At 39.0% G+C, this 27,444-nt stretch overlaps 1 long non-coding RNA gene across 1 annotated transcript; it reads right to left on the bottom strand.

Moving 5' to 3' along the window:
- Nucleotides 1-552: 552 nt before the first annotated feature.
- Nucleotides 553-15,337, bottom strand: LOC135407314 (uncharacterized). Its single transcript, XR_010426807.1, has 3 exons — nt 11,223-15,337; nt 10,383-10,445; nt 553-1,308 (listed from the first exon to the last, which is right to left on the bottom strand). It is a non-coding gene; the product is annotated as an uncharacterized LOC135407314 (long non-coding RNA).
- Between the last annotated feature and the right edge of the window lie 12,107 nt (nt 15,338-27,444).

The following is a 27,444-nucleotide window of genomic DNA, read 5'->3' as shown; positions in this document are numbered from 1 at the left end:
ATAGAAACTACCCTCAGGGTGTAAAATATTTTACAATTTCTTTCAAATCTCAAAGAAAATTTTGCCAAGGCAATGTTAAGACATGGTAATTCCATACTAAATAATTCTAGAATTCTTCCACTTTCTGCATATTCTAAAGAGTTTTCCTGGTGGTCCTTGAAAATGTCCATTCTGATATCCTACGTATACCAATGTGAGACTACTTTTGTCTAGTAAAGCTCAAAATCAAACTCAATGTAGGGAATAATATATTTGTATAACATTTTGCAAGTAATATATATAGATCATACATTTTATAAAAAAATATAATTTACAGTATCATTATTCTATAGTTCACCCAAGTTTCTATTGCATATGTAAAACATTAACACATTTAGTATGTGGTAGTTGAAAATATCTCAACTGCTTCAAAAACTGCAGTGTATTTTTACTACATAGCTAGTCAGCTGAAGAATACTCAATGTCAAAGAAAATCATTATCCATTACAGGTTTCTAGGTAGCTCTGCTGGTTTAAGATGTTGATATGAGTGTGACAATCATGAATTAAATATTTCCGTTTTCTGTAAACAACCCTTTGTATACATCAATAGCCTGTACTGCAGAACCACAGCTAACTTAAGCTTGTTAGAACAATTTCACTTTGTAATAATGACCAATTTTTGTGCATAACCTCATATAAGCTCAGAGTTGAGCTACCCAACTCACAGTTGAGCTCCCCAACTCACAGTTGAGCTACCCAAAACTGTAGGCACCAGTATCTCTTTTAGACATTACTCTCTTTCACATTTACCATATGGGTTTCTTGGGGTGCAGTTCACTTCCATGGCTTCATTTTTTTCCACAAAAAATTGAGCAGTTTTGAGAGGAAGTCATCAATAGTAACGGCAAATACAGTGAAAATTACTCCTCTCTTTATTTTCATTTGTGTATTTTTGATCTTCAAGTGACTGTGAATTGGATACATCCCTTATTTATTCATTCATTCATTCATTTCTTAATTAGTAATCAACTGAGTACCACAATTGCTAAAAAAACAGTTAAGATTACTTAAGTGCAATCATTTTCAATCACACAGATCTGTAAGCAAGTCCCTCTACAGTGAATGATAAAACCCGAAGGCTTAAGTAGGATGGGTAGTCATCCAACAAGTGTCAGTATTTGCACTTCATTCCTCCGAAGTCCTGCCTGGTCCTCTGATTAGGCTGTAGGACATGAGAACAGTTGTCACCATCGTCTCTGCAGAGACTGTAGTGCCACCGGAGAACTTCTCCCACCTCAGGCAGCCATTATAATATTTAAGCATCTCTCTGTATTGGAGAGAATACCACAGTGTTTCCAAAGCACAGCACCAAAATAATATTCCCAAATATTTTCTTAAGAACTCTTCTTTCTAATGTACTGGGTAAGAATAGTAGGCATTAATAGAAAAAGATGTTTTTGTTTCATCATAGCTGCAATTAGCACTAAACAAAGAAGATAAGAAATAATGCAAATTAGTTTTGCTCATATCAGAAATATCTTCATCCAAAATCATGTTTACCTGAGTGCTCGGTATATCTGAAAACTGGTCTTTAATATACTTTTTTTATTCAGATCTTGTGCTGTACCATGTAAACCTTATTGGTTTATATTTTATAAATTAAGTATTGGTGTTTCTAATAAAAACAAAACACTCTTCCCAACACATACAAAAAATCCCAACTTTAGTACACATGATTACTCTGCATCCCCTGAGTAAGATATCAGAATGGGAAATTAGTAATCCCAACTGCTAGATATTAACAGAAGGCCATTTTTTTCCAAATCCATAAAGTGACTGAATCACAATGTTTGAGCAGGATATCAGCTTTTTTTTTTTTTTGGGAATATGTAAATTGAGTGAGCGGTAATCTCAACATTGACTCAGGATTAAGTAGATGACAAGAAAATGGAGACTCCCTTGTACCCAGCAGTCCTTATAACTGTTAATTTACTACATGATGCTAACTAAATGAGGCTGGTTTCATAATGGAAATATATGGTGCCTGAGTAGAAAAGCTGTTAACATAATTATATCTGTTACACAGGGGGTGTAGCAGATTGCAATTATTAGAAGACTGAGTTTAAGGCTACCTTGTGTACTCTGATGTTAGGATTGGCTTTTATACTCCTTCACTTCCCAAATAACACTCCAATTTGGATTAAAGCTTCTTTTTTCTTTTTTTTTTTTCATTTTAAACACATGCTTTATAAAAATTAACTTACTCCCCTAAGTACTCAGTTTTCAAATTCAGTTCATTTTTTGACAGTTAAGGCAACTGTGGATATCCCTGGGCGTCTTGTCAAAACATTAGCACAGCCCTTCTTTGAATGATTGGTTATGTAAAAGTCCCATCTCAAGACAAACACATAAAATGGGCCTGAGAGAACAAAAAAAAAAAAACAGCCCTGACCTGTACCAATCTCTCCCTCATCGATCTCTCGGGGATTCATGGCACAGCATCTTAGAGTTTTCTTAGAGTAAAATATTTTCTAAAGCAATTCTGCATTACCCGATTTTACTAGGGGTTTTTATTAGGTTTTACATTAGGGGGTTATATTATATTAGGGGTTTATATTACATTTGTCTTCAACATGGATGATGGACCAAGAAGGTCTCAGTCCTCTGCACTGGAGGACCATGACTGTGACAATGATCAACTCCCAGCTGATCCTGAACTTGTGCAAAATCTGCTGTTCCAGCTGGATCCCTACAAATCTATGGGACCTGTTGTGATTCATCTGAGAATCCTCAAATTGCTGGATGACATCATCACAAAACCTCTCTAGATGATTTTTGAGCGGTCTTGGGAGTCTGTAGCCTTAGAGAGGTCCCAACTCTCTGGAAGCTGGGGAATGTTTTTCTGGTTTTCAAGAAGGGCAAGAAGGAAGACACTGGAAACCACAGGCCTGTCAGTCTCGCTTCAGTGCCCAGTAAAATCATGGAAATTATTATTCTGGGAGGTATTAAAAAACACCTGGAGAACAAGGCAGTCATTGTTCACAGCCAGCATGGCTTCATGAAGGGAAAGTCCTGCCTGTCAAGCATGATTTCCTTCTACAACAGGGTAACCCACCAAGCTGATCTAGGAGAGCCGATAGATGTCATCCTTTTGGAGTTTGGCAAAGTCTCTCACAGGATAGCTCTGGACAAAATGTCCAGCACGCAGTTGGATAACTGTGTTATATGATGGGTGAGCTACTGGCTCAAGGGTTGAGCACAAAGAGTTATAGTGAATGGGGTGACACCAGCTGTCGACCAGTCACTAGTGGGGTTCTGCAGGACTCCTTGTGCTCTTCAACATCTTCATTAACAACTTGGATGGAGGACTTAAAGGTACACTACGTTTGCCAACTAAACTGGGAGGAGCTGTCAACTCCCTCAAAGGTAGAGAGACCTCGACAAATTAGAGAGGTGAGCAATCACCAACTGTATGAAGTTTAACAAGAGCAAGTGCCAGATTCTGCACCTGGGAATGGGCAACCCTGGTTGTTTGTATAGACTGAGGAATGAGACAGAGGAGAGCAGTGCCATGGAAAGAGACCTGGGGGCCATGGTTGATGGCAAGTTGAATATGAGTCAGCAGTGCCCTGGCAGCCAGAAAGGCCAGCCGTGTCCTGGGGGGCATCAAGCAAAGCATCGCCAGCCAGTCCTGTTCTGCTCTGCACTGGGGTAGCCTCACCTTGAATATTGTGACAGTTTTGGGCACCACAATATAAAAAGACATAAAGTCATTTAAGAGTGTCCAAAGGAGGGTATGAGGATGGTGAATGATCTGGAAGGGAAGCTGTATGAGGAGCATCTGAGAGCACTTGGTATGTTACCCTGGGGAAGAGAAGACTGAGGAGAGACCTCATTGCAGTCTTCAACAACTTCATGAGGGAAAATGAAGGGGGGCAGATACTGATCTCTTCATTCTCATGACCAATGACTCAAGGAAACAGCGTGAAGCTGTGCCATGGGAAATTTAGGTTAGATATCAGGAAAAGGTTTTTCACCTAGAGGGTGGCTGGGCACTGGAACAGGCTCCCTAGAGAAGTGGTCACAAACCCAAGCCTGAGTTCCAGAAGCATTTGGACAATGTTCTCAGGCACACAGTGGGATTCTTGGGGTGTCCTGTGCAGTGCCTTGATGATACTGAAGGGTGCCTCCCAACTCAGCATATTCTATGATTCTATGTTTTCCCAAAATCCTCATTTTCAGAAGCTATAAAATCTTCCGTATTCCATGGGTATCTCAAAAACACATTTTGAAATAGCAACACATTTTAAAAGCAGGCGTATGAGTATTTCCAATTCAATTCATTACCTCAAGATAAAATAATTCAAGGATAATGTTCAGTGTGGAGTAGTATTCCAGCTTTTAAAATCTTTTGTGATGACTAAAAAAGTGAAGGATTCCAAGGCATTTAACAAACATGAAAGCTGTTTATTATGCGTGTTCTCCAGTACCATGAGTGCTATGTCTATTCAATCAATCATCATGGCTAGGCTTCGCGAATGAAGATTTGGGGAGGGCTCATCCTTTTGTTCATGAAGGGAAAGCACACTGGTGACTAAAAAGGCCCATACGAGATAGGCACAACCGGTTGCAAAAGACGCAGCAGAAGGACTCCATAGGTGATATATTCTGCAAGACATGATTCTTTCTGCGTTGTCTTTTCTCCTCAAGAGTGGTCCTGAGTGCTTTCTCAAAAGCATCCGCAGCGTTATAGATGGTGTGTCTCCAGACCTCCCAATTGGAGGCCAGAGTAGACCAGTTATGTTGATCAATATGACCAAGGCTGAGATGTTGTTTCAGGGAGTCCTTATATCTTTTCTTCAGGGCTCCTCTCTTGCAGCAACTGGTGGCAAGTTCACCATAAAGCAGGATCTTGGAGAGGCGGTGGTCCTTCATCCTTGAGACGTACCCTGGCCATCTCAGCTGTGTTCTCAGCAACATGGCCTCAATACTTGTGACTGCTTAGACATAGAAAAAACTCCAAAAAACACAGGAACCCTCAAAGTCAATATGCAGAAACATATCAATGGCTAGCATTGTTTTTCTCAACTTCTGAACAGTTAGAACTTCTCTGCTGTCTGCTGCTACAAATTCATTTTGAATGGTAACAACCCATAACCTTCCGTTAGGAAACATGCATTGGAAACCTCTTTTTCAGTCACTAATATCAGAACCATATTTATTTTTAGCCAGTCATCTCTCCACTCCCAAAAGCAGAGATCCAGGAAAGCAACAGAAATTCCCCAAAAGACATGGGAAGGAAGGTGGGTATGAATGAACACTAAGTAACTTCACAGCAGCATACCTTTCTGTTTCTTTTTATCGTAAACCATAACACATTATCTGAATGATTTATGAAATTTTCAGCATAATATAAAGACTTCTTTTTTCAGTACTTTTTTCTTAATTTCTTCTCATTTGCTTGCTATTCTTTCATGTGTTTTTCTTCTGCTGAATTTCAGATTCTTGATGGTTCCTTTTACATTCATCTCTTTTCCTCTTTTGTCTATTGTCTTACTCTTCCCAGTCCCTGTTCTTTTCTCATAGTCTTTGCCACTCATTTTCTTTGCTCAGATCATTACTTCAGTCTCCTGAACTCCCACACAGATCTTGAAGAAAATGTTTTGCCACAGGTCTGATAAGCAAAGCAGTGTCTGCCACCCACCCATACATTACCTCTCTCCCGTATACTTTCATTTTTTCCTGTTAGAATGGGAGGGAATAAGATATAAGAGGAGAGGAATGAAAGTCCAAGCAACTCAGAAGGAGTAAGAGGGAATTTGAAGCCTATGACTTCTCCTAAACTTCAGGAAAACATTGCTTGCCCAAGAATAATTTACCAAGACTAGTTCTGAGTTGTTCCTTTCTAAATCCTCAGAGGCTGTCAGATTGAGGTTGCTTAAGAGACTTATCTAACTAAAACAGAGACATGAGGGAAGGTCTTAAAATTTTGTAAGAAAAAATACTACATGTTCAAAGAAACAGTACATGTGTAACCTTGTGCAATTGAAGTATCAGATTCACTTTGCAGCCAGTCCACTTTGTCGAAGTGGCTAATCTGTTTAGCCATACTATATTGCTGGTGTGCCACCAAGATTAGGTGAAGCAAGCATTCATCCTGAGACTGATCATGTCCCGATCAATGTCTAAGACTTAAATAAAGTCCACCAGTGCCTCTGAATATCAATTCTTAAGCCAGTTTTGGACTACATGTCTAATTTTGCTATAATGAAGTCATAAAGATTAAAGAGAACTCTGTGAGAAAAAAAAAAAAACAAACAATAGTGTGTTTCTCTGTTTGAGCGTGAGCTGGTGAAGCCTGAAGTGTGAAGTTTACTGAAAGATAATGCTGTAGAAATCAAATCCCCAGATGGTGAGATGCTGAGAAATGTGTAAGCATTTAAAAATGGTTCCTGAATGATGGGCTAATATATGTCTATTTGGTGTGCATGGACAGGTTTTGGTAGTGAAGGGGGTACAGAATTCACAGGGGTTAATTCTGTAAGAAGCTACAAGAAGCTTCCTCCATGTCCAACAGAGCCAATGCCAGATGGCTCAAGATGGACCCAGCACTAACAAAGGCTGAGCCCATCAGAATTGGTGGTAATGCCTCTCTGACAACATATTTAAAAAGGAAAAAAGTTAATGTGCAAGAGTAATTGCATCCAGAGAAGACAGGAGAGAGAACACGTGAGAGGAACAACTCCACAAACACCAGGTTCAGTGGAGAAGGAGGAGGAGGAGGTGCTCCAGGAGCTGGAGCTGAGGTTCTCCTGCAGCCCGTGGTGCAGCCCATGGTGAGGCAACTGTGCCCCTGCAGCCCATGGAGGTCCACAAGGGTGCAGAGATCCATCTGCAGCCCACAGAGGAGATCTACACCTGAGCAGGTAGATGCCTGAAAAGATGACTCAAAGCCCAGGGGAGGCCCATGCTGGAGCAGGCTCCTGGTAGGGATGTGAGGACTCTTGGAGAGAGGAACTCATGCTGGAGCAGGTTTCCTGGTAGGAGTTGTGACGCTATGGGAACCCACACTGGATCTGGCTGATTCTTGAAGGACTGCACTTCACAGAAAAGTGACCCATGTTGCAGCAGTTCATTGAGAACTGTTGCCTGTGGAATGTACTGACATTAAAGCTCACAGAGAACTGTCTCCCATAGGAAGGACCTCACACTGGAGCAGTGGAAGGACTCCTCTCCCCGAGCAGTGGCAAAACCAACATGTGAACTGACCATAAATCTCATTCCCTGTCTCCCTGCACCTCTGGAGGGGAGGAGGTAGAGTTCAGGAAGGGGAGGTGGGGAGAAGATGTTAATAAATTAATATTTATTTTACTTCTCATTATCCTGCCACGATTTTGCTAGTAATAAATTCAATTAATATTACAGTATTCAGAGAGTGATCTTTCCCTGTCTATACCTCCACTCATGAAACTTTCGTTGTATTTTCTCTCCCCTGTCTACTTATGGAGGGAAATGATGGAGAAGCTTTGGTGGGTACCCGGCATCAAGCCAGGGTCAACCCACTAAAACATGCCTCAGTCATCAGTGTTCAGTGACCACTTTGTGACAGTTCCTCTTGTCTGATGTGAGCATGACATGTGGATGTTTTCCCACCACTAAATGGTGTAACATAAAAGCCAGGGAGACAAAGGAAGTTCAAGCCATTTATTGTCTACCAGTCCCTTAAAAATATTTCTATTATTGGTAGTTCTACTATTCTACTTTTTTGGTCTGTTAACAAAAAAGTGGAAAATGGAATACCAATGAAGTACTGGAAAAACCAAAGAGGATCTTATCAAATTCATAAGATATTCCATACAACAGTCAACTTAAATTTGCCCGATGGATTCTTCTGTTATGTGGGCTCTTATGCTACTCAGTCTCTGAGTAAAAATAATCACTATATCATTAGAATAAATGATTAACAATTGTAGTAATTGTGTCATGACCTTCTGGAGATTGGACTACGACCATCTAATTGCCTGTCAGTGTTCAGGGGCCCAGGTCAACAGATGTCACAGCTCAGGGAAAGGGTTGTGCAAGCTTATTCACCCACAAGACTGTTCAGTTTTATACAGTATAATTTGGAATAAATTTTAGGTAGCTATGATTTCTAGAGGGAGCAGAAAGAGTGAAGCTGCAATACAGCATGTGGCAAGGAGCAAAAGCATTCCCTGTATTGCCCTGACTTCTGCCATCTAGCCCGTCTCAGTACAGGCATGCTGGGTTCAGGACCAAAATGTACGCCAAGTAGGACCCATAACACTAAAAATCTTCATTGATTTTCCTGCAGCAGGGAAACATTTTCTTCAGTTTAGTACAGCAATGAGCACTCCAAGGCGCTCAATAATTCATCAACCACTTGCAAGAGATAAGAAGAGAGAATTCAAAGTTTACAACAGCTACAATTATAAAAACAATATGAAAATTCTTAGAAATTCTTAGAATTCTTGCTTCTTCTAAGTATGATGTTTTGGCTTTTTTAATGCCTACAGTGATTTTTTAAATAATTATGCAATCTTCCTAATGTGAAACTTGCACATTTTAGAAGCAGTTGTTAGGATATTTAAGTCCTCTGAGGTGTTACTGTTTTCAGAAGTATTCATACACTGAACAAAACAATCTTATACAACAAATACAGTAAAAAGGAATTTTCTCAAAGGCCAACAGGATCGAGTCTTTACAAGTAGTTTGTTACTGGTAGAGATAAATAATACCTCAGAGGCCTTAGGGATGAACAGGTTTCTTAAAAAGAGGAAAAAATTGTCCAGATCACTGACTACAAAAGTAACTCACCAGCACTTCTGGACAAGCAAGAGAAACTTTTCCCTCTAAGAGGGAGACTGTCAGACAAAGAGACTGTCAGACCCCCAGGGAGAGTCATGGGGTGTCTGGAGTATCATCAGCTCACAAAATATCCTAGTATTAACACCATCAGGCCTGCTCACTCACCCTACCCCAAATTGCTATACCGGTATATAAAAACAGCAACCTTCTGAAAGCATATTAACAGGATGATATGCCTCGCTCACAATTATGACAGTGCTAGTAAAATTGATGAGAAGCCTGAACTTTTCTGCTTTCTACCAGTACACAGCTAGAATACTGATTACCTTTTCCCTAAACCTCATCGGATTTACCTGTTCCCTGCTCTCCTTCTCAAGGATCCTGACACCATCAAACAATGTTGTTTATCTAGATGATTTGTTCCTTCAGTGAGTGAAACAGGGAGAAACCATCAGAACCTTCAGTCTGAAGGGAGTTTCAGTGTCCAAGGGGATCACATTATGGAGTTCTGCAGATGGTATTTGATGAACAGATTGTAGATGATTTTAACAAGGAACTCATTTTTCTTACAGTAGACAGAGGATCAGGCTCACTTTGTTCACTGTTCAGTGCAAACGTTCAATGCAAATCCCAAAGGAGTGAAGAGATGATGTTTCTAAGACGCTTTTCGACTCCACTGATCCTGTCTGACAGGTTCCCAAAGGGAAGGCATGCTCTAAGTTATGTCTCATTGGTGTTCCAATGATAAGAGTGGTCGCCCAACACCATCTGCACACCCTAAGGAGACTGACCTCTTAAAACCCATGCCTGTTCATCTCAGTTTCCTCTCTCCAGTAGTGGCAAAACCATAGCATAAAACCAGTCTCAGACAACATGTAGAGGAAAAAGAGCTGTTATGTCTGTTTGTAATTTGTAGTAATAGAATAAGTCAGATGTACCAGGTGAAGGTCAGCCTAGAAACTAACAAATTTTTTATTAAAACTCTGTTTGGATGTTACTTCTATGTTCAGTCACTATAACTGAGAGTGAATACATACCACACTCCCCTGTTAACTTAAGAACAGTACTTTTTTTCTCATTACAAATACATGTTTTACAATTATTGGAGTACTTATTCAAGCAACATCTTGGCATTCTTAAAAATGTTAAAAACTTTTGGGTCATCCATTCCTGTGTAATAATTTTCAAAAGTATCTTGTTCAAAAATTATGAAGGACATATGTGTATGGGGACAATAAACCATGAAGATCAAGAATAGCTAATCAATACCAAGTTAAAAAGAGATTGTTCCATTATATTTGGAGCTTTCTAAGAGAAATACTGAAACCTGGTTTGTGGTTTCAGTATTTCAGCTGGACATCTAAGCCTATATTACCCAAATCAGTTCTATTCTGTACTGCTTACACTTACACCATTCCAGTAGTCTCAGGCAGGGAATGTTTACCAAAAGTTTCTCAAAACAAGAAATCAGCCTCTGGTCTGATTTTCAAGGTCTGTTACTTTCTTCCATCCTATTAGAGCAGTACAAACCTTCTAGCAGTTATTGAGTGAAGAAGAATAAAACAAAAGCCTTACCTATTCTCCACTCTGTGGCTGAAGATGAAAGAAAAGAACTGATACTTAGCAGTACTGGCTTGCCTGGTGGAAAGAGTAGAGAGGCGCTGTAAAATACTGTTAGGTGCTTGCTCCTGATTTTTGCATTCAGAAAAATCACAAACTAAACAATATACATTGGCAAATTCTACATTTTTTGTGTTCTAAATAGGATATATCTTGCACTCATGTAACAGGTATAAAGACTTACACCTGTACACAGAGAGATTATGGATCTCCTGTCTCTTGTGTTGTTGATACATCCTTTTGGGGGGAAAAAAAAAAATCAGAAAAAAAGACCCAAAAAAACCCAAAACAACATAAAAAACCAACCAACCAACCAACCAACCAAAAAAAAACCCCAAAAAACCAAACCATAACAAACAAACAAAAACACAAAAAAAACCAAAGAAAAAAACAACCAAACAAACAAAAAAACACCAAAACCTTTACCTCTGCATCAGACACTCTCTTGGTGTGTAATGTTAGTCCTACATTTCATATGAAAAATTCTATTTCTTCTGTAAAAAAAAATTATAGATTTTTTTCTATGAGGTAATAATAGGTACTAAACACAAGTACACTAATGGCCAAATTGTCAGTGTTTCAAAATTCTACCTAAGGACTCTGTACACACTATTCTGCATTTTTAGAACCAAGGTTTGGATAAGAAAATTGGGTATTCAAACATGATGCTATCAATATTTGCACAAAAGTGCCCATCTCTGCATACAAAGCTAGTTTGGGGTTCATCTTTACACTGGGGTATTCACCTGAACCTGAATACTCTTTTGTAATATATTTCAATTTTTGAAATCTTACCCTTTACCACAGAGCCACAGGGAGTCTGCTTCGCTTTGTCAGAGCCAATCTAATTTGCCATCCTGCTCCAGGGGTAGAAAACATATCATTGCCCAGCTAAATCAAATAAAGATTCTTCCCTCTTCTTTGGACACAACTGGGACAGCAACATGGGTCTTTTGCAGATATGTACTCAGAAAGGGACATTCTGGCATGCATTTATACTTAGTTTAAAACTGAGATAGGATTGCAGTGTCTGTTTCTGGGAGAACACACCTATGGCACACAGTGCTCTTCATGGCTCAAACTTGAGCCTTCAAAACATCTTGTGTGAATTGCTGAGCATGGGGTTAATGGCTGGGAATCCTTTTTCGACTTTCTAACAGTCAGTTAATCCATCATCTCCATGCACGATATTCACCTGATCTAACTGCCTTAGTCAACGTTCCTGTAAATGTTGGCTTTGGTCAGACTGGTACTAAAGTTCTTTAAAAATCCACCATGTATATGAAGTGACATTACTGGTATTAGTGAAGGCTTGGATTGTCTAAAATTTCCTCCTAAATACACCATTTATTATCATCCTCTGTTCCTACACATTGAAAACTCACAGGCCATGTCAAATGAATGAAGGTATTGCATGTTCATATCATGAATATACTGCTCTTAAAATAGTATTTGTTTTCTTCAGTTTCACCTGGGAGATATTCTAATTCTGTACAGCTAAAAAAAAAACAAAACAAAACCAAACTGCAGAAGGATTCTTGCTGCTCCAAAAGTAGACAAGAACATTTTCCTTTTCATCATACAGAAAGGTTGAAATTTTTTTAAAACATACTGTGTCGTCTAAAGCTCATCTATGTCACTTCAAGGCATCTCTTCCAAGATCTTATTTTTTCATCATAGTTGCTTTCCAATGTTTTGACCTCAGGTAAAACTTTTCCCTGTAAGTTCTGGTGTATTAACTCAGATTCATTCTATGTGAGCTAATATTCAAATAACAACTGCAAGATAAAAGTATCACTTCTATGTTAGAAATCATGTTTTTTCCACACTGCAGGAATCTCTGGACACTGTATCAGTGACTATTTCAATGCACATTATGTTATTATATCACCGGCAAGTACTGAATATATCCCTGTTTGAAGCCACAGACTTTCTTAATTACATCACACACTCCAATGTTTCATGCTCCTTTGCAGACACTCTTACTGGGGCTATAATTGGACTTCAGGCACACAGCTAAAACCCAATAAAGAATCCTCTTTGTGTGCTGCCTAAGATGTTCTGCTACTCCTTTTCATGGTCTGTTTATCTTAGGCTTTTCTGAACAAGTAAGTGGAGAGGAAATGCATCTTTGGCTTAGATTTCAGTCTCAGATGAACTCAGTGCAAATTTTCACAAATGCAAGCATATTAGATTGTTAACTACTTTTGTTTCTTTTGTATTTTGTCAAAATTCTATCAGGTGAACTGTGCATGCATTGAAAGGTTCCAAAAACACCTGTCTCATATATGAGTGCAGGACGCTAGCTGTGCATGTACACTTACGAAAGGTGCTTTGGGCGTTTTTTTTTTTTCAAATGTACTGGAGTTTGACCTTTTAATTTCTTAATATTACATTATATGTACCATATTTTCGAACAGTTGCTATAGAAACTGTATGTTGCTGAATATCAGACAACATCTGGTAAACAGGATATAAAGAATACAACTTGGTACTCTCTTCAGCTAGGTATTGGGTACATTTGGACTTTTGCAAAGTATCCTTTTGAAAAATAAATCTAATCCTATTGTTTCCTGTATGAAAGCTCCTGCTTATCTGTCTTTTTCCTTCACAAGCTCCCTTGCTGTCAACTATATGGCATTGTCCTCTAGAAAGAGAAGTTAATGAACCAAATAAGAATGCATATTACGTGGAAGGATGCTGCACAGGACACTCACAGAAGTGGATTAACTGCAGAAGAAGAAAACCCACGCTTGTGAGTATTTTTATAAATCCAGCCCAGCAGGCATGGCATAATATTGAAATTACTTTCTCTCTTTCTCACTCCCTCTCTCAACTATTAAGCTAACCTATCTCATTCTCCTTTCCATAGACCATTTTAAAGAAAATATAAATTCATGAAGGAAATTATGGCAAGTTACATGCGTTTAATTTTTAAAACTGGTAGGACTACATTACAGATAGCACAAGTATTTTCTTGTCCATAAAGATTCCTACCTAGGGGAAAAACACCTTAAAAAACCATCTCAACACCCTTGTCATGTACTCTCATGTCATGAGATTAAATGCAGCTTTTGTAAATGTAAATGTTCTTGACTAAATAATGTACAATAAGAGGCTGAAGTCAACAATACCTACAACAACACCAAGGTGGTGTGTTCCCTACAAAATTACAAGTCAATGTGCTACATTACTAAAGGAGAATAATTTTGTTTAAAAAATGAGAAGGTTTAAAAAATACATCTTAGGTCATTTACAAGACTGCAGTCACTACGATGGAACACTTCTAGTTCTGTATCTAGTGCCCTAAATTCAAGACATCTGACTGAAAGACCTCTTGTGTTGGTAATGTTATCTGTTTCATCCCCCTTACCTTTCTGATCTCTGTTCTTTCATCTTTTCTCCAATCCCATCATCAGCTAGGCCCACTACAGACAAATTTAAGATTGCTCTGTCTGTACCTCCTGATGATATTGCATGAGCTGGTTCTAATTCAAATGTTTCTATGCTGGTCCCCAAAGGCAAGAGTTTTGCCAGTGGGAAAGAACTGACGTTTGATGTATTTTATATTAATTCAGGGCAGCTTTGATCCCCTAAGCTTTGGGTAGCCCCAAGCCTATGTCAACTTGTATGAAAGTCTCAATAAGCTTCCAGGTACTTAGAGAATGTACCAAATAAAAAGTCCCCTTGAAATGGACTATACTATTCCACATCTCTTTCTGCATATGAAGGTGGAAGAGAACAGCTGAGAAGGAGGTTTGCTTAGGAACGCAGGTATTTTAGTCTTCCTCTGTATGTTGCCTTGTTCATGTGAAAGTACATGGACAATACAGTGATAAGTCCTTTGTATTTTTTCTGTCATTAAGCAAAACTGATCAAAATAAAGTAAAACTAAACCCTACATACTGACACTGCCTGTAATTAATGGATATCTGAAAGCATGAGACTTCATTGTTATTAGTCTTTTATCAGTTTTTCTCCCCAGTCTTCCTGTTTCTGATACAGCAGGAAAAAAGTATTATCTGTTGTTTTCTACTAACGAAGGAGAAAGTGACTTATCAAAATGTCTTTACACGATATTTACTGTTATTAATCAGTAGGATTTTCTTTCATTTTATTTGATTTAACTATAAACCCCTAGTTTTGAAGAGGTGTGGCAATGGATTTGCCATATGCAGGATGGAAAAAGTCCTGTCAGAGATGGACTGGTGAGGAAAATAGCCCAAACCTTATGGAGACAGAAGTTTTTACTGTGGTTTAAACATGTTTCAAAATGGCTTTTGTATTTTCTGCAGTGTCACTGTCTCCTTCTTCCTGACACCCCCTGTGAAGGACTATTGTCTCTCACACAAGGTGTCCTGGGAAGGTGCCCTGAGGTGTTTCTCATTGGTCCTTTGTTAACCCCTTCCTATTGGCTGTTTGACCCTTTACCTGATGGTTTTTTCTGTGTGACCCTGAACTTGTGATTGGTCCCCTTTGACCCTCCTAAAAGCCTTATAAACCCCAACCCCACAATAAACTTCCTCTTTCGTCCGTCCCTCCCAGGTGGTCTGTGTGTGCTCCTTGTGGGGTCGCCGGACCACGTGCAGGGGTGGGGGGAAGAGCATTCACCTCTCAGGTAATGGGGCTAGCAGCCTAAGGCCTGGAGGTCTCCCCCATTCCCACTAATCCGCCGTAAAGAGGCATTATCATTCCCTGTTAGGCCTAAAATGTTCTTTTTACATATGATTAGCAAGGAGTTCAGTTTTGTTTTCCATGTCTCACGTATTTTTATGTTCAGTAAACTGTGTATCTTTCTATTTTTCTCCTTTCTTTTGTAAAAATAATGGTTTGTAATAAACATAAGATGACTGAAGACTGTGCAAGTAAGTGAAAAGTGGTGGAAGAAATTACCTCCAGGTTGCAGTCTTCAAAAAAGAACAATTTTATCGTGGAATGCTGATGCCCAAATTCAAAATGAAAGAGCCAGAAGGAGAAAAGAAGAAAGGAAAAAGTATATGAAGAGTACTTTCAATAATAAACTGCCACTTTGTGGGGTTCAAATATAGAAGCTATCATGTATAAATAGTAAGGATACCAATGGCCTCATATGTTACTTTTGAACAATAAGCAAAGAAACAATAGCAAGTCGGGAAGAAATATCGTCTTAGCATGGCATACATGTATTTAAAACTTTGCCTTGCATCTCTTATGAGTATCAAATTGAGTGCACAAAAAGATTTGTTGCTCAGAAATGTCTGAAAATTTCTGACTGGAAACTGTAACCTGAAGTCATTGGGGATTTGGGCCATTTTTCATGTAAAAATTCGGGCTAATAACTTCACAGATGCCTCTGATTTGCAAGGTTTTTCCTGTTCTATGCAATTTCATTCATTTAGCTCTGTAATTTTCAATTCTTAAGCAAGTAGTTACATAATACTGCTAGAATCTGAAATCTCCCTATTGAGCTAATCTCAGAACATCTTTTTTCTTTAGGTTTTAAAAAATTACTCTTTTCTGTGCATTGTAACTTTATTTGAGAACAACTATGAATTATTTTACACTGATTATTGTCTAATTTGGCTGATTCTGAAATTTCATCCAGTGTTATACACCGATAACTTTTAAAAGTCTCCTCCATTAATACACACTTAATGGGCAAGAGACAAGTGTAGACAGAATGTATGAAGTTCCTTTATCACATAAAAAAATTGACTAAGCTTGTTGAATTTGAATGCACTGAAAAAAATGAAGATTAATTTATCATCATAACAGCAGAATTTTCAACCTCAGGAATCAGGGGTAGGAGTAAATTAAGTGATAATCCAAATGGTTTTAGTAACAAGATGATCTTTTAGCTTTTTACAGCAGTTATTTACAGCTTTGGTCATTACAATTTTCTACTGAAAGCACAAGCAGGTAGCTCATCAATAGTTCCATTTAGAAGAAAGGTAAGAAAATGCTCACACTGGGGTGTCAACACACTGCTAAAATAGAGTTTGACTATGAAAAGGGTAGTTTTTATCTCTGCACCTTACAAGCAGATACCTGGCCTGTCATCACAGAAGTGGAGCTAATTTTTTTAACAAACCATTGCTGACCACTTAATAGAGATTCCTGCACAAACTGTCATTATGCAAAGCAGTGATAAAGATGACAACAGGACTAAGGTGTCTTTAATCAGGTGATCAAAACGGTCTTGCATTCTTTACTTTTCCTTTTGCTCTAAAGAGAAGTCAAAATAAGAAGAGAAAAGGACTATGATGCAATTTCAGAGGATTTTTACCACCTAGAATCATAGAATCACAGAATATCTCAAGTTGAAAGAGACATGCAAGGATCATTGAGTGCACTCCCTGCTCCTCACAGGACTACCTAAAACTAAATCTTATGATCAGGAGCATGGACCAGATGCACTGTGAACTCTGACAGGCTTATTGCTGTGGGGAGCCTGTTCCAGTGCCCTCTCAGTGAAGAACCTTTTCCTATCCAGTTTGAACTTCCCCTGACACAGCTTCATTCCCTTTGCTCATGTCCTTCCACTGGTCACTAGAGAACAGAGATCAGCATCTCTCCAGTCACTGCCACTCTTTGAGGCAATTGTAGATCACTTCTTCAGATGAGCCACCTCCCCTCAAGAGTCATCCCACCATACACAGACTCACATACATATGCGCCAAAAGGTATTGTGTTATTTCAGGATTTTAGCCCAATCGGGTGAATTCAGAGATTATGTTCTTACTACTTCACTCACAAGAGTGAACAAAAATGGAGCATTACCTTAATGGAACAGATGAGGTTTTCAAACACAACTAACAGAAGGTGAAAGATAGGCAGGCAAGATATTTAAATAGACACCCTCTTGGGAAATCACACAAAAGTTTAATCTTGGGACTCTGGAAAAAAGGCACAAGGTACTGCTGCCCAAAATGAATAACTAGGACTCTCTAATAGAAGCCAATAACTCATGTCCTCTATGGGTCATCACAGAAGGTGGCCTGCAAGAAGTGCTTAGCAATAGCTCTAGAAGACAGGCCAAAAGGGTCAGTATTTATGTTAATACAGTGATCATTACATACCTCACATACAGCACAAAGGAGCTGAAAGTGCCTGAGCTGATAGTGTCAGCAGTCCTAAAAAAGGCCTTGCACAGTCTAGCCTGTCACATAAAGATCTGAATTTTACCTTCTCAGAGCCTCAGCTTCATACAAATTTGTCACGTGTGTAAAGCTGAGCTTTACTGAGCTTAGATATTGTGAATTGTATCCTAATGACATAAAATAAAGCCTTGTCTAACTCTACCTCCACTCACTCTACCAAAAAGAAAAAAAGAAAGAGAAATACAATTCAGCTTTGGTTCACTGAACGTCATGGCCAGTCTTCACGAACAAAGATTTGAGAAAGGTCTTTACCCACATTCGTTACAAGTGTACTGGTGATACAGGGCTTTGCAAATGCGGGTAAGGCCTTCGAGCCTGCGCAATGGATTTTTTAGATGAGACACAGTGTGCGCTGAACTGAGCCCACCCTTTAATCCTAAGGTTCATCTACCGGGGCCGAGCAAGCTTGGATGGTGACAGCGAGGTCCTCAGGACGTAGGTTTGTTTAGAGTGACCTTCTCTTAGATGGATGGCCTTACAGGGCTGACGAGCTCCATCTGCCTGGGTTTAGAGTTGTTCTTCTCTTCTGTGTGTTCCAGGGCTCCCCTCTCAACTCCCACGATGGCACTGTCCACACAGGCAAAGCTCCCGTTCTCTCACTCCTTTCTGCGCCCAGGGCTGGTCCCCAGCGCCCAGGGCCGGGCCTGGGCCCGCGCCGCCGCGACGCACACATTCCGGGGCCAGCCCGGGCCCTCGCCCTTCACTGAACAAGCATGTAGCTATACATACCTTAAGTTGAAATGCCCTTTGGGGCAGAACATCATCCACTACAGCAATGAATGGTTTCTATTACAGTCACCATGCAGTGGATCCCTTACTAGAATAAGCACCAACTTGAAAATCTTGGAAAAACATTATTATGCAAAGTCACAGGATCCTACGCGAACACTACATCAGGGGTAATTCCTGAGCAAAAGATAAAACAGGACCTTTTTTAATATTATTTCATGTACCACAGTGTCATACTTCTTTGTACTCACTGGAACTCATTACAAAGTAGAGGGGAAAGTGTCAAAATCCCTACCTTCAACACAACTACTTTAGACCCTTTTAAAGCAGTGAGTATAGATTCACCATTAGGGCAGCAGGGACAGTTTTGGAGCTCTGCACAGTGTATTTTGAATTGCCTCCCAGTAGAATGTACACCACCGTTAACAACAGCTCCACTGCCCTGACACTGCTCAGGCACTGCCTACTTTAATTGTATTTCAGAAGGGCAAACAACTATACATATCAGTTGACTACATTTCCTTTTCATTATTATATTACACCTCACTGAAAAACTCTGAGCCATCCAAAATGAAATATTAATTTCCCACCTCATTTCCCAAATCTCACAGACAATATAGCCCTGAAGTTTAAGGGTGATAGTGATTCAACTTATGAATAAAAATAAAATGGAATTTTGCATAAGGCATTGTTTCCTAATGCATTTACTTTGTCACCTTTGTCATCTCTACTGAGTGCAATAACAAACATGGAGTTGTGTGTCTATTTATCCCTTATTTAAATAGACAGAGTACTTATGCAGGGCAGGTCAAAAAAGTCAGCTGTTAGACCCTGCAGAGGAATACTTTATGTATGCAAAGAGATCTGCATAGTGTTTATAGCATTACACCAGACACTACTCTGACATTCTTTATGTTTTCTAAACTGGTGCTACTCCCTTGGCTTCAGAAGAAAATACTCCTAATTTAATTGTCTGTAAGTGATATAAGAATCAGATCTAGTCTATTTCTTCAGATAGAAAACTACTTTTAGTCCTCCAGTTAATCTATGGGGTAAGTGGTTCAGTTTTACAGTTTCTGACAAATAATGAAGGGAGACTTTTATGCAATGATGGAGCTTACTGTGAAAATCTCTCATCAGGTGACTTGAGAATCTAGAGTTAAAGGCCTAGAAATTGTACCTATATTATTTTTTAGTTTTTCTAGTTTTCAAAGGAAAACATTTACTTTGATATAATTTACATATTTGTCTCAATTCCTGTGAAGGTACTATCTGCTTCCCTAGTACTTTTATGAGGACTATCTAGCACACTATCAGAAGTAAAACCTACATAAAACAAAATTGACATTTACCTAACCTCATGATGAAAGTTACAATAACATCTGTTCATCCTAAATCTTTCATTTTGTCTCTTTCTCATATGCTGGTAAAATTACGACAGGCTTCATACACTTTTCTGAGGTAACCAAATCCCAAATCACTTAGGAATGAGACCCTCAGCTTAATTCTAGATATATTACACCAGCAGTAGGCGATCTAGCTTTAGAGTTTTATAGGTTAAAAACAACTCCCAACCAGAAACTAACAAGCTGCTAGTGCAGCACACATACTGACTGATTACAGTCACCATGAAACTTCCTGAAATGCACGTGTGCACAGAGACATTAAGAGCTAACATTGTTCAAGTACTATGTATTTAAATTCACCAACTGTTATATCATGCTCAGTTCTTACACAATGCCATAAAAAGTACCACTGGATTCATCTCTGAGAAGACTCTGCATTTCCTATCTCTCACTATATGAAATTTCACGTGTGCATCTTCTGGCTGTTTTTTTCTGTTACTGCATCAGAGTCTAGAAAAGCCATAGAAATCTTTGGAGGAATTTCAGCACAGGGTGGCAAGGTGAGGGGGGTAGTAGAAGGAATGTAGCAACTACACTCCTGGGGGTTCCCCCATCATCCAAACACATAAAATAAGTGTAGGGAACAGAGAAAGAACTCCTTGGACACCTGCAGGAGGACCAGGTCAGTCACAGATGCTGCAGGTGAATCTGTCAGTAATTTTTAGCAATAGACACAATGATGATGCTCCTGTAAGGACTCAGCAGGACCCATTAGATATTTCAAAGCTAACTAAGACATAAAGGCAGTCGAGAAAAATTGTCGTAGGTAAATACAGTCTTACTAAATGTTCTTGTAGTTCAACCTTCTTGTTAATCACTGTTGTGTTATCTACAGCTTCAAATAGCCTTTTTTAATCTGCCTGATATGTATAAAAAGTGAGTAATCTAACAGACATCCCACTCCTTTGTGATCACTGGGATGTTCAGATGCTCAGCAATACCTTCCACCACAGCTCAGTTTTCTAGGCTATGCACAAAGCTTTTTAGGACCTGGTAGTGAAAAAGGGAGGGAAGCATCTTACATGGACAAGCTTTAACCAAGTACGGCTCCAGGTGCTGTGGGGAAATTGCCTAAACCCCCAGGGCCTGTGCAAGGGGTTTCTAACAGAACTCTCAGCAGACACGAGATACACAAAACCATACAAGTCATACTCACATACCGAATTTTGTGGTCTCTTATCGTGCACAGAGCAATGCTTAATTGCAGCGATCTTGAATATTTCTTTCCTATTTTATATAGAACAGTATGGCTTCCAGTCGTACCAGAGAATTCATGCCCAAATCTGCCTTAAAACCTATCAGGCTGGCAGTTTGCTTTTCCTTGTCTGTAGTTCCCTGAAGGACTGCAATTTCTGTATTACCATTTTCATTGATGGTTCCAGTTTTAATGAGCAGTATGACTCATCCAGTGTTTCAGCTACTACAGTATCAAATTTTAGGTGAGAGAAGCAAGAATTTAAGTCTAACTTGCACGCCCTAAAGACAATTTTCTATCATAGGTACATGGCATTACTTCCACTTTTCGTCATAGTTATGCAAACGTGTAAAAGAGAGGTATGAAGCCTCAAAAAGATCACAGGCAGCCTGAAGGCTCTGCTCTGTAAAGTATGTACCTAATTGTTATCTTTTTTACTACAAGCAAACTACTTAGTACTGGCTGTAATATAGAAAATTAAAGGCTATATATAAAAAAAAGGATACTCAAAAGCCACCCACTACTGCAATAAAGAAAATGCTATTAATCACTACATGTGTTGCCAAAGAAAGATTTGCTTGTGGTAATTATAGAAAAATATAACCTTCTATAGGCAGAAAGGAGAGTAATAAAATGAGAATAAAAATAAGTAGCAGAGCACAGCAGACTCAGGAATACAATTGCAAAGCCTTTAATAAGTCATCGAAGTGTAACCCTTACTGGCTGCTTTTTCCCATCCTTCCTAATCAGTTGGAGGTTTTTATTTATTTATTTCCTTCCATCTGGAACAGTAGTTGCTATCAAGGACACGAGGCCCAGAGGAATATCTTCTGTAAATAATGAATATCCTTCCACCCTGACTGTACTTCTCTCAGAAAATAAATAAATAGAATAGTTGAATGATGAACATATATTTAGCCAGTCTCCATTTTTCTGCCTTTCGAGGTAACTGTTCCTGGCTTTGATTTGTTTGCTTTTGCCTCTTAAGGCATTTTCCTGCACTCACAATAAAATAAGCCTGCCCATTGTTCTTCTGTTTGCATGTACTGGGTATGGACAGTGCTAGGTGGCAGAAAAGCTGTTCAGTTTTTAATGCCTTTAAATGCTTTTGATACTCTGTTTTGATTTAGTTCTCTACTTAGGAACATGTTCTTCCTGTTTCTAATGTACAAGCAAATAACTATGCGCTCTTTCTTCTCTTTGCCACATTTAAGTTAAGTAGAGGGCTGAAGCACTCACTATGCATTAAAATTAATGTCCAGGTTAATGTCCACATAAGGGAAAAGGGGATATAACTCTACTGCCATGTTATCTACAACTTCAAGTAGATTTTTTTTTTTTTTTTTTTTTTTTAATCTGTCTTCAATGCTTGGAAGAGTTACAGGGGACTGTGAGCCTCAGAGGAGGATATCTGATCATAGAGAAGCTCGGCCAGCCGCATATCTGAATGTAACATTAAATAAAGAATTCAGCATAATGGATATCCAGTATGAAAAGATTCAGGGTCATGGTTAAAATGTCTCATAGGCAATGCAAGGTCACCCTGGAGCTGCTGTGACCCTCTGTGGGGCTGCAGAGGCTGAGCCCGAGGACAGAGCAGCCTAATTCCAGCAGTGACTTTTATTCCTGAACCCAGATGTCAAGTTGCACATGGAGATTCACTCCAAAGACTTTGTCTTTCTACTGAACCTTTCATTTTTCCCTTCTTTTCTGGTGTTTAGCTTTGCTGACATGAGATAAGTGCAATGCAGACTAGTATACTAAATTCTGTGCTCAAATACCAAGCAGTTTGGGCCTAATGTGGATGGCAAAATAGAATAGTTGTGAATTAAAACCTGCACTTATGGAGAAAGTTTCTACAGATCAGTAGCCCAAGGTTCATTTCCTTAACATTGCTCAGCAGTATGACCAAAAAGAATTTTTTTAAGGAATAGTTTCATTTCATTACAAGCTTTTATATTGCTCTCTCAGTTTCAGACAGCTTGATAAAATTCAGAGGTTAGTTTAAAAAAAAAAGGCCTGGAAAGATATTATTTTTTAAATGTAGACCCGGCACAGGTAAACGATGATTAAACAAGAGGTCACAGACCTGGGTTACTGCTTTGCCCTAGAGATAAAGCAAGTAAGGTTCACATAAAGGGAAAGAAAAAATAAGACAAAACTAAAATTCTCTTCATCAAGTAAAATCTGTCAGTAGAAACTTGATAGCACAGGAGTACATACTAAGAAAGCTAGAAAGAATATCAAATAGATAAATTACCTGTAGGAATATGTCATTATGCCTCTGGAACATTAGGATAGTTTAAAAAGGGTCAATTAATAACATTTAGTTGCTCAAAATCTTTAGGAAAAATCATCCTGCCTCATCCCTTATAGCTACCTCTTTCATTACAGCTTTCAAGCACCTTTTCCTTGGGTGAATTATTTTATGCAAATCTGATAGATAAAGAACTCATACTCTTGCATGAGACATTGGAAAAAAAATTTAAAATGTCTTCTAAGTATATTTATATGTATGTATAAAAATATAAAAGGAGAATTACGCAGAATAACAGTTTACATCTATGAAAGTTTACTTTTCTCAGTCTCCCACATCTAGTTGGGTGTATTTTTTTATCAGAAAAGCTTCAGTCTACACACGTAAAAAGGTGAATATAAAAGAGTTGGTTTACTTAATGACAGTTTTTGCCAGAAGAAAGTAAAAACATTCTGAGTCTAAAGGCAGTATTTTGTGCATAAGATTAATATTTTCTTTCTTTCTAAGTTTTGCACTATTTTTTTTGTAAAGAGTAGTTTGCTACTCTTATTGCTACTCACTTAGACAAACTTTTCACAGTGAAGTGGAAAGAAAAAGTACATATTTATGGTGGACAAGTTATGATTTCCAATAGGTGTTTTAGAATTTTGACTGTGACCATGAAGAAAGAAATTGTAAGGTAGAATGGAATTACTGTTCTCTTTTGCAAAACAAAAACAGCAACCATGCACACACAAAAAATGGTAAATGACTGTAAAGCAATAGATAAAACAGTAGGAGGATTTTTGCAGCAGAGGCTATACATCTTCAGAAAGTCAGTCCTATTACATTATTTCTCCCAAAAATTCATAATGATAACTTATCTGAATTTGCTACAATGTTGTCTCTAAATTTTGAGTCATTTGATTTTAAAACTCTTTCTCTAAATGGCTTCACGAGAGCATCAAATTATTAAGTGTCAACACCTCATACGAAACAGAGATGATTTATCTCTCTACATGGTCTAAATTTCTCTAGTTTTTGTAATTGCACAGAAATATAATGAGTACAAAAACCATCTCAGGATAACTTGATGAGTCAATAGCAATGTTATATACAGTTCAAGGAGTAAAGAAAAAACCCAATGAATTTTATAGATGGTCCTTGATAAAAAGTTGGTTTATAATTGTTAATATGGTTCTGGAGTTCAAAATTTTTCATAAAATAGAAATCATTTTGGAAATGTAAGTGGATAGAAAAGATGTTTGCATTTGTAGCTGCCTTGGTTTGCACTGAGATTTTATAGTTGTGTGTGCCGTCCATAACCTGTACCTCCTACTAACTACATGAAGGTACTTTCACATAGTTATTTGAGAGGATGCTTTTAATCACTGCTATACCTGAATGCTCTATAGAAATTACAGAAAGCCAAGTGCAGGTGAAAAACAGATATAGTTTGTATTCTTCCTTGTTTTCCTGAACAGTTTTTTGTAGGAAACTCTCTACAGCTTAACCTTCTTTTGTTTCACTCTGTCTTTGCATCTATCATCACTTAGGTACTGTTCCTAGAAGTAGCATTAGTGTAGAAAGGCTGCTATGTAGAAGTAATGTTTACATTTCTTCCTGAACATTTTTCATATCTTCAGAGAGAGAAGCTCAATGTCACTGTCTAGGAATGTCACTCCTTAAGAAAACATTTGTGCAGTTCTTGCCCCTCTTGTCCAACAAGGACCTTTGCCTCTCCAATGAATCTTGAGAGTCAAGAGTTTAAATCCCTGAGACAACCTGCCTCCAAGTCTAATGAGACCCCTGAAGATCAAGATCAGGAACTTGAAATTACAGAAAGCTGTTGCACCTGACGTCATTGACTTACTGAGACAATTTGAATTTGAGATTGCAAAAAAAATGTGCCCCCTTTGAAGATAGTCCAAAGTGCAAAAGTGTGAGAAATTACGGAACTCAAAGACAAAAGCAAATATGGTTTTTTCTTTGAAACAAAGAATAATGCTTTTCTTATACTTCTCAGAATCTGGGAATAAAATTGTTAGTGCTGTGTTGCCATGAATACAGCTCTTCCAAGGCTAATGAGTTTTTACTTGCACTTTTTACTACACGGGTTTTGGCTCCAAGGCTATTCCATATATGTTTCACTTAAAAAATTAGGTAGGAATTTGGAAAAAATTTTTTACCAAGCAGTGGAAATGTGCTAAAAATATATATAAAGCAAGGTGTTTACATATGGTGCTGTTTCTTTTGAAAAGAAACCAAGATTGTGATACAGTTGAATTCTATAAATAAAAAGCAAAACATAGTTAAGAATTCAGCATAAAATACTGAGATCCCTTTCCCATTCAGTCTTAAATGAATAAAAAGAAATTATTAGGCAAGTGTGACAAATGAATCATCACACGCATACATTTGGCACTTTGTAGTGGATTTCTGTGGCTGGGTTTTGGGGGGGGGGAAGGGGGGCTACAGGGGTGGCTTCTGTTAGAAGCTGCTAGAAGCTTCCCCTGTCTGGTGGAGCCAATGCCAGCCGGCTCCAGGACAGACTTCCTGCCACTGGCCAAGGCCAAGCCCATCAGGAGCAACAGTAACGCCTCTGTGGTAACATATTTAAGAACAGAAGATTGTTGCCCAGGAGAAAATTTCAGCCAGGGAAGAGCAGAGTGAGAACGTGGGAACAACAAGGTACACACCAGGGTCAGTGCAGAAGGAGGGACAGGAGGTGCTCAGGCACCAGAGCTGAGGCCCCTGCAGACCATGGTGGAGCAGCTGTGCCCCTGCAGCCCAGGGAGGACCATCGGGGTGCAGAGACCCACCTGCAGCCCATGGAGGAGCCCATGCTGGAGCAGGTGGATGCATGAAGGAGGCTGTGACCCCGTGGGATGCCCAAGATGGAGCAGGGTCCTGCCAGAGACCTGCAGCCCGTGGAGAGAGGACCCCACACTGGAGCAGGTTTTTTCCTGGGTAGAACTTGTGGCCCCTGTGGGGGACCCACGCTGGTACAGCTCATTTGTGAAGGACTGCACCCCATGGAGGAGTGACCCACAGGACAGCAGTTTGGGAAGAACTGCTGTCCAAGGGATGGACTGATGCTGGAGAGGTCCACCAAGGACTGTCTCCCGTGGCAGGGACTCCATGGGAGCAGAGGAAGGACACTTCTCCCTGAGCAGTGGCAGAAACAACAGCTGACTGTAACCCCCATTCCCTGTCCCCCTGCACTGATGTGAGGGAGGAGGGAGAACACAGAGGGAAGGAGGTGTGAGGGGAAAGCTTTTTTAAGATTATTTTACTTCTCACTCTTTGGTCTGATGCTATTAGTAATGAACTTAAGTACTATCTCCACTTTGAGTCTTTTTTGCCCGTGAAAGTAATCAGTAACTGACCTCTTCCAGCTCTTATCTCAACTCATGAATCCTTTTCTTTTTTTTTCTCTGTCCAGTTGCAGAGGGGAGTGAGAGAGCAGCTGTAGTGAGTACCTGGCATCCAGCCAGGATCAACCCACTACACCTTGTTGTTTATAAATACAACCTGCAGAAAGATTTTGGACTATTAAATCACATAGATCATTAAATGCTTTCAATACTACTATCATTTATGGCAACCTCCAGAAGGAAAATTAAGAAGGGAGAAGGTAAACCTTATCATTTAAATAAAGAAGATTGTGGGTTACTTTTTGCATGTTTAAATTGTGCAGCTATTTTACCTTATGTTTTTCCTATGACAATACCAGCCTTTCACTTCAGAATATTTTCATTCTGTGGTCTCAATGCAGACTTCAGTTAGGAATTGCTCTGATGAACTCTAAATGAATACAATAGGACTTGGCTACTTAAAATCAAGAACATGATATTTTATTCAGGCTGGTCCAAACCACTTTCTCTGTAGGAAAATTGTCTCATTTACCAAACATTCTGCTTCTGTTTTTCTTTTCCTTAAATAATTTTTAATGTTCCAGCCAATGCTTTTGCCTAATGCGGTCTTTTCAGATCCTTCCACAAGCTCCTAACTTTGTAGTCTGTGGGCTATTCCAGCACAATAAGCATTTGGAGATTTGGACTCACTTCATGAGTCACCAGAAAAGTTAACTGTCAGACAAACCCAGTTTAACTCTGTGAACTGTTAACATACAGAGAAAGCTAGCCAGATAAGGACATATGGAATTCCCAATGGAATACAAAGCAAAAATCCCATACTGACTGAAGTAAGCAGTATAGGACATCTACATGGGCACAGTATAGTAACATACAGCCAGATGTACCAATTCACATCTAGAAGTAACACCTACAGCATGTAGACCACTTAAGAG

Source organism: Pseudopipra pipra, chromosome Z (assembly GCF_036250125.1).
Source record: "Pseudopipra pipra isolate bDixPip1 chromosome Z, bDixPip1.hap1, whole genome shotgun sequence".
NCBI classification, from domain to species: domain Eukaryota; kingdom Metazoa; phylum Chordata; class Aves; order Passeriformes; family Pipridae; genus Pseudopipra; species Pseudopipra pipra.
Note: the sequence above shows the minus strand (reverse complement) of the source record. Positions and strands in the feature narration are given on the sequence as shown.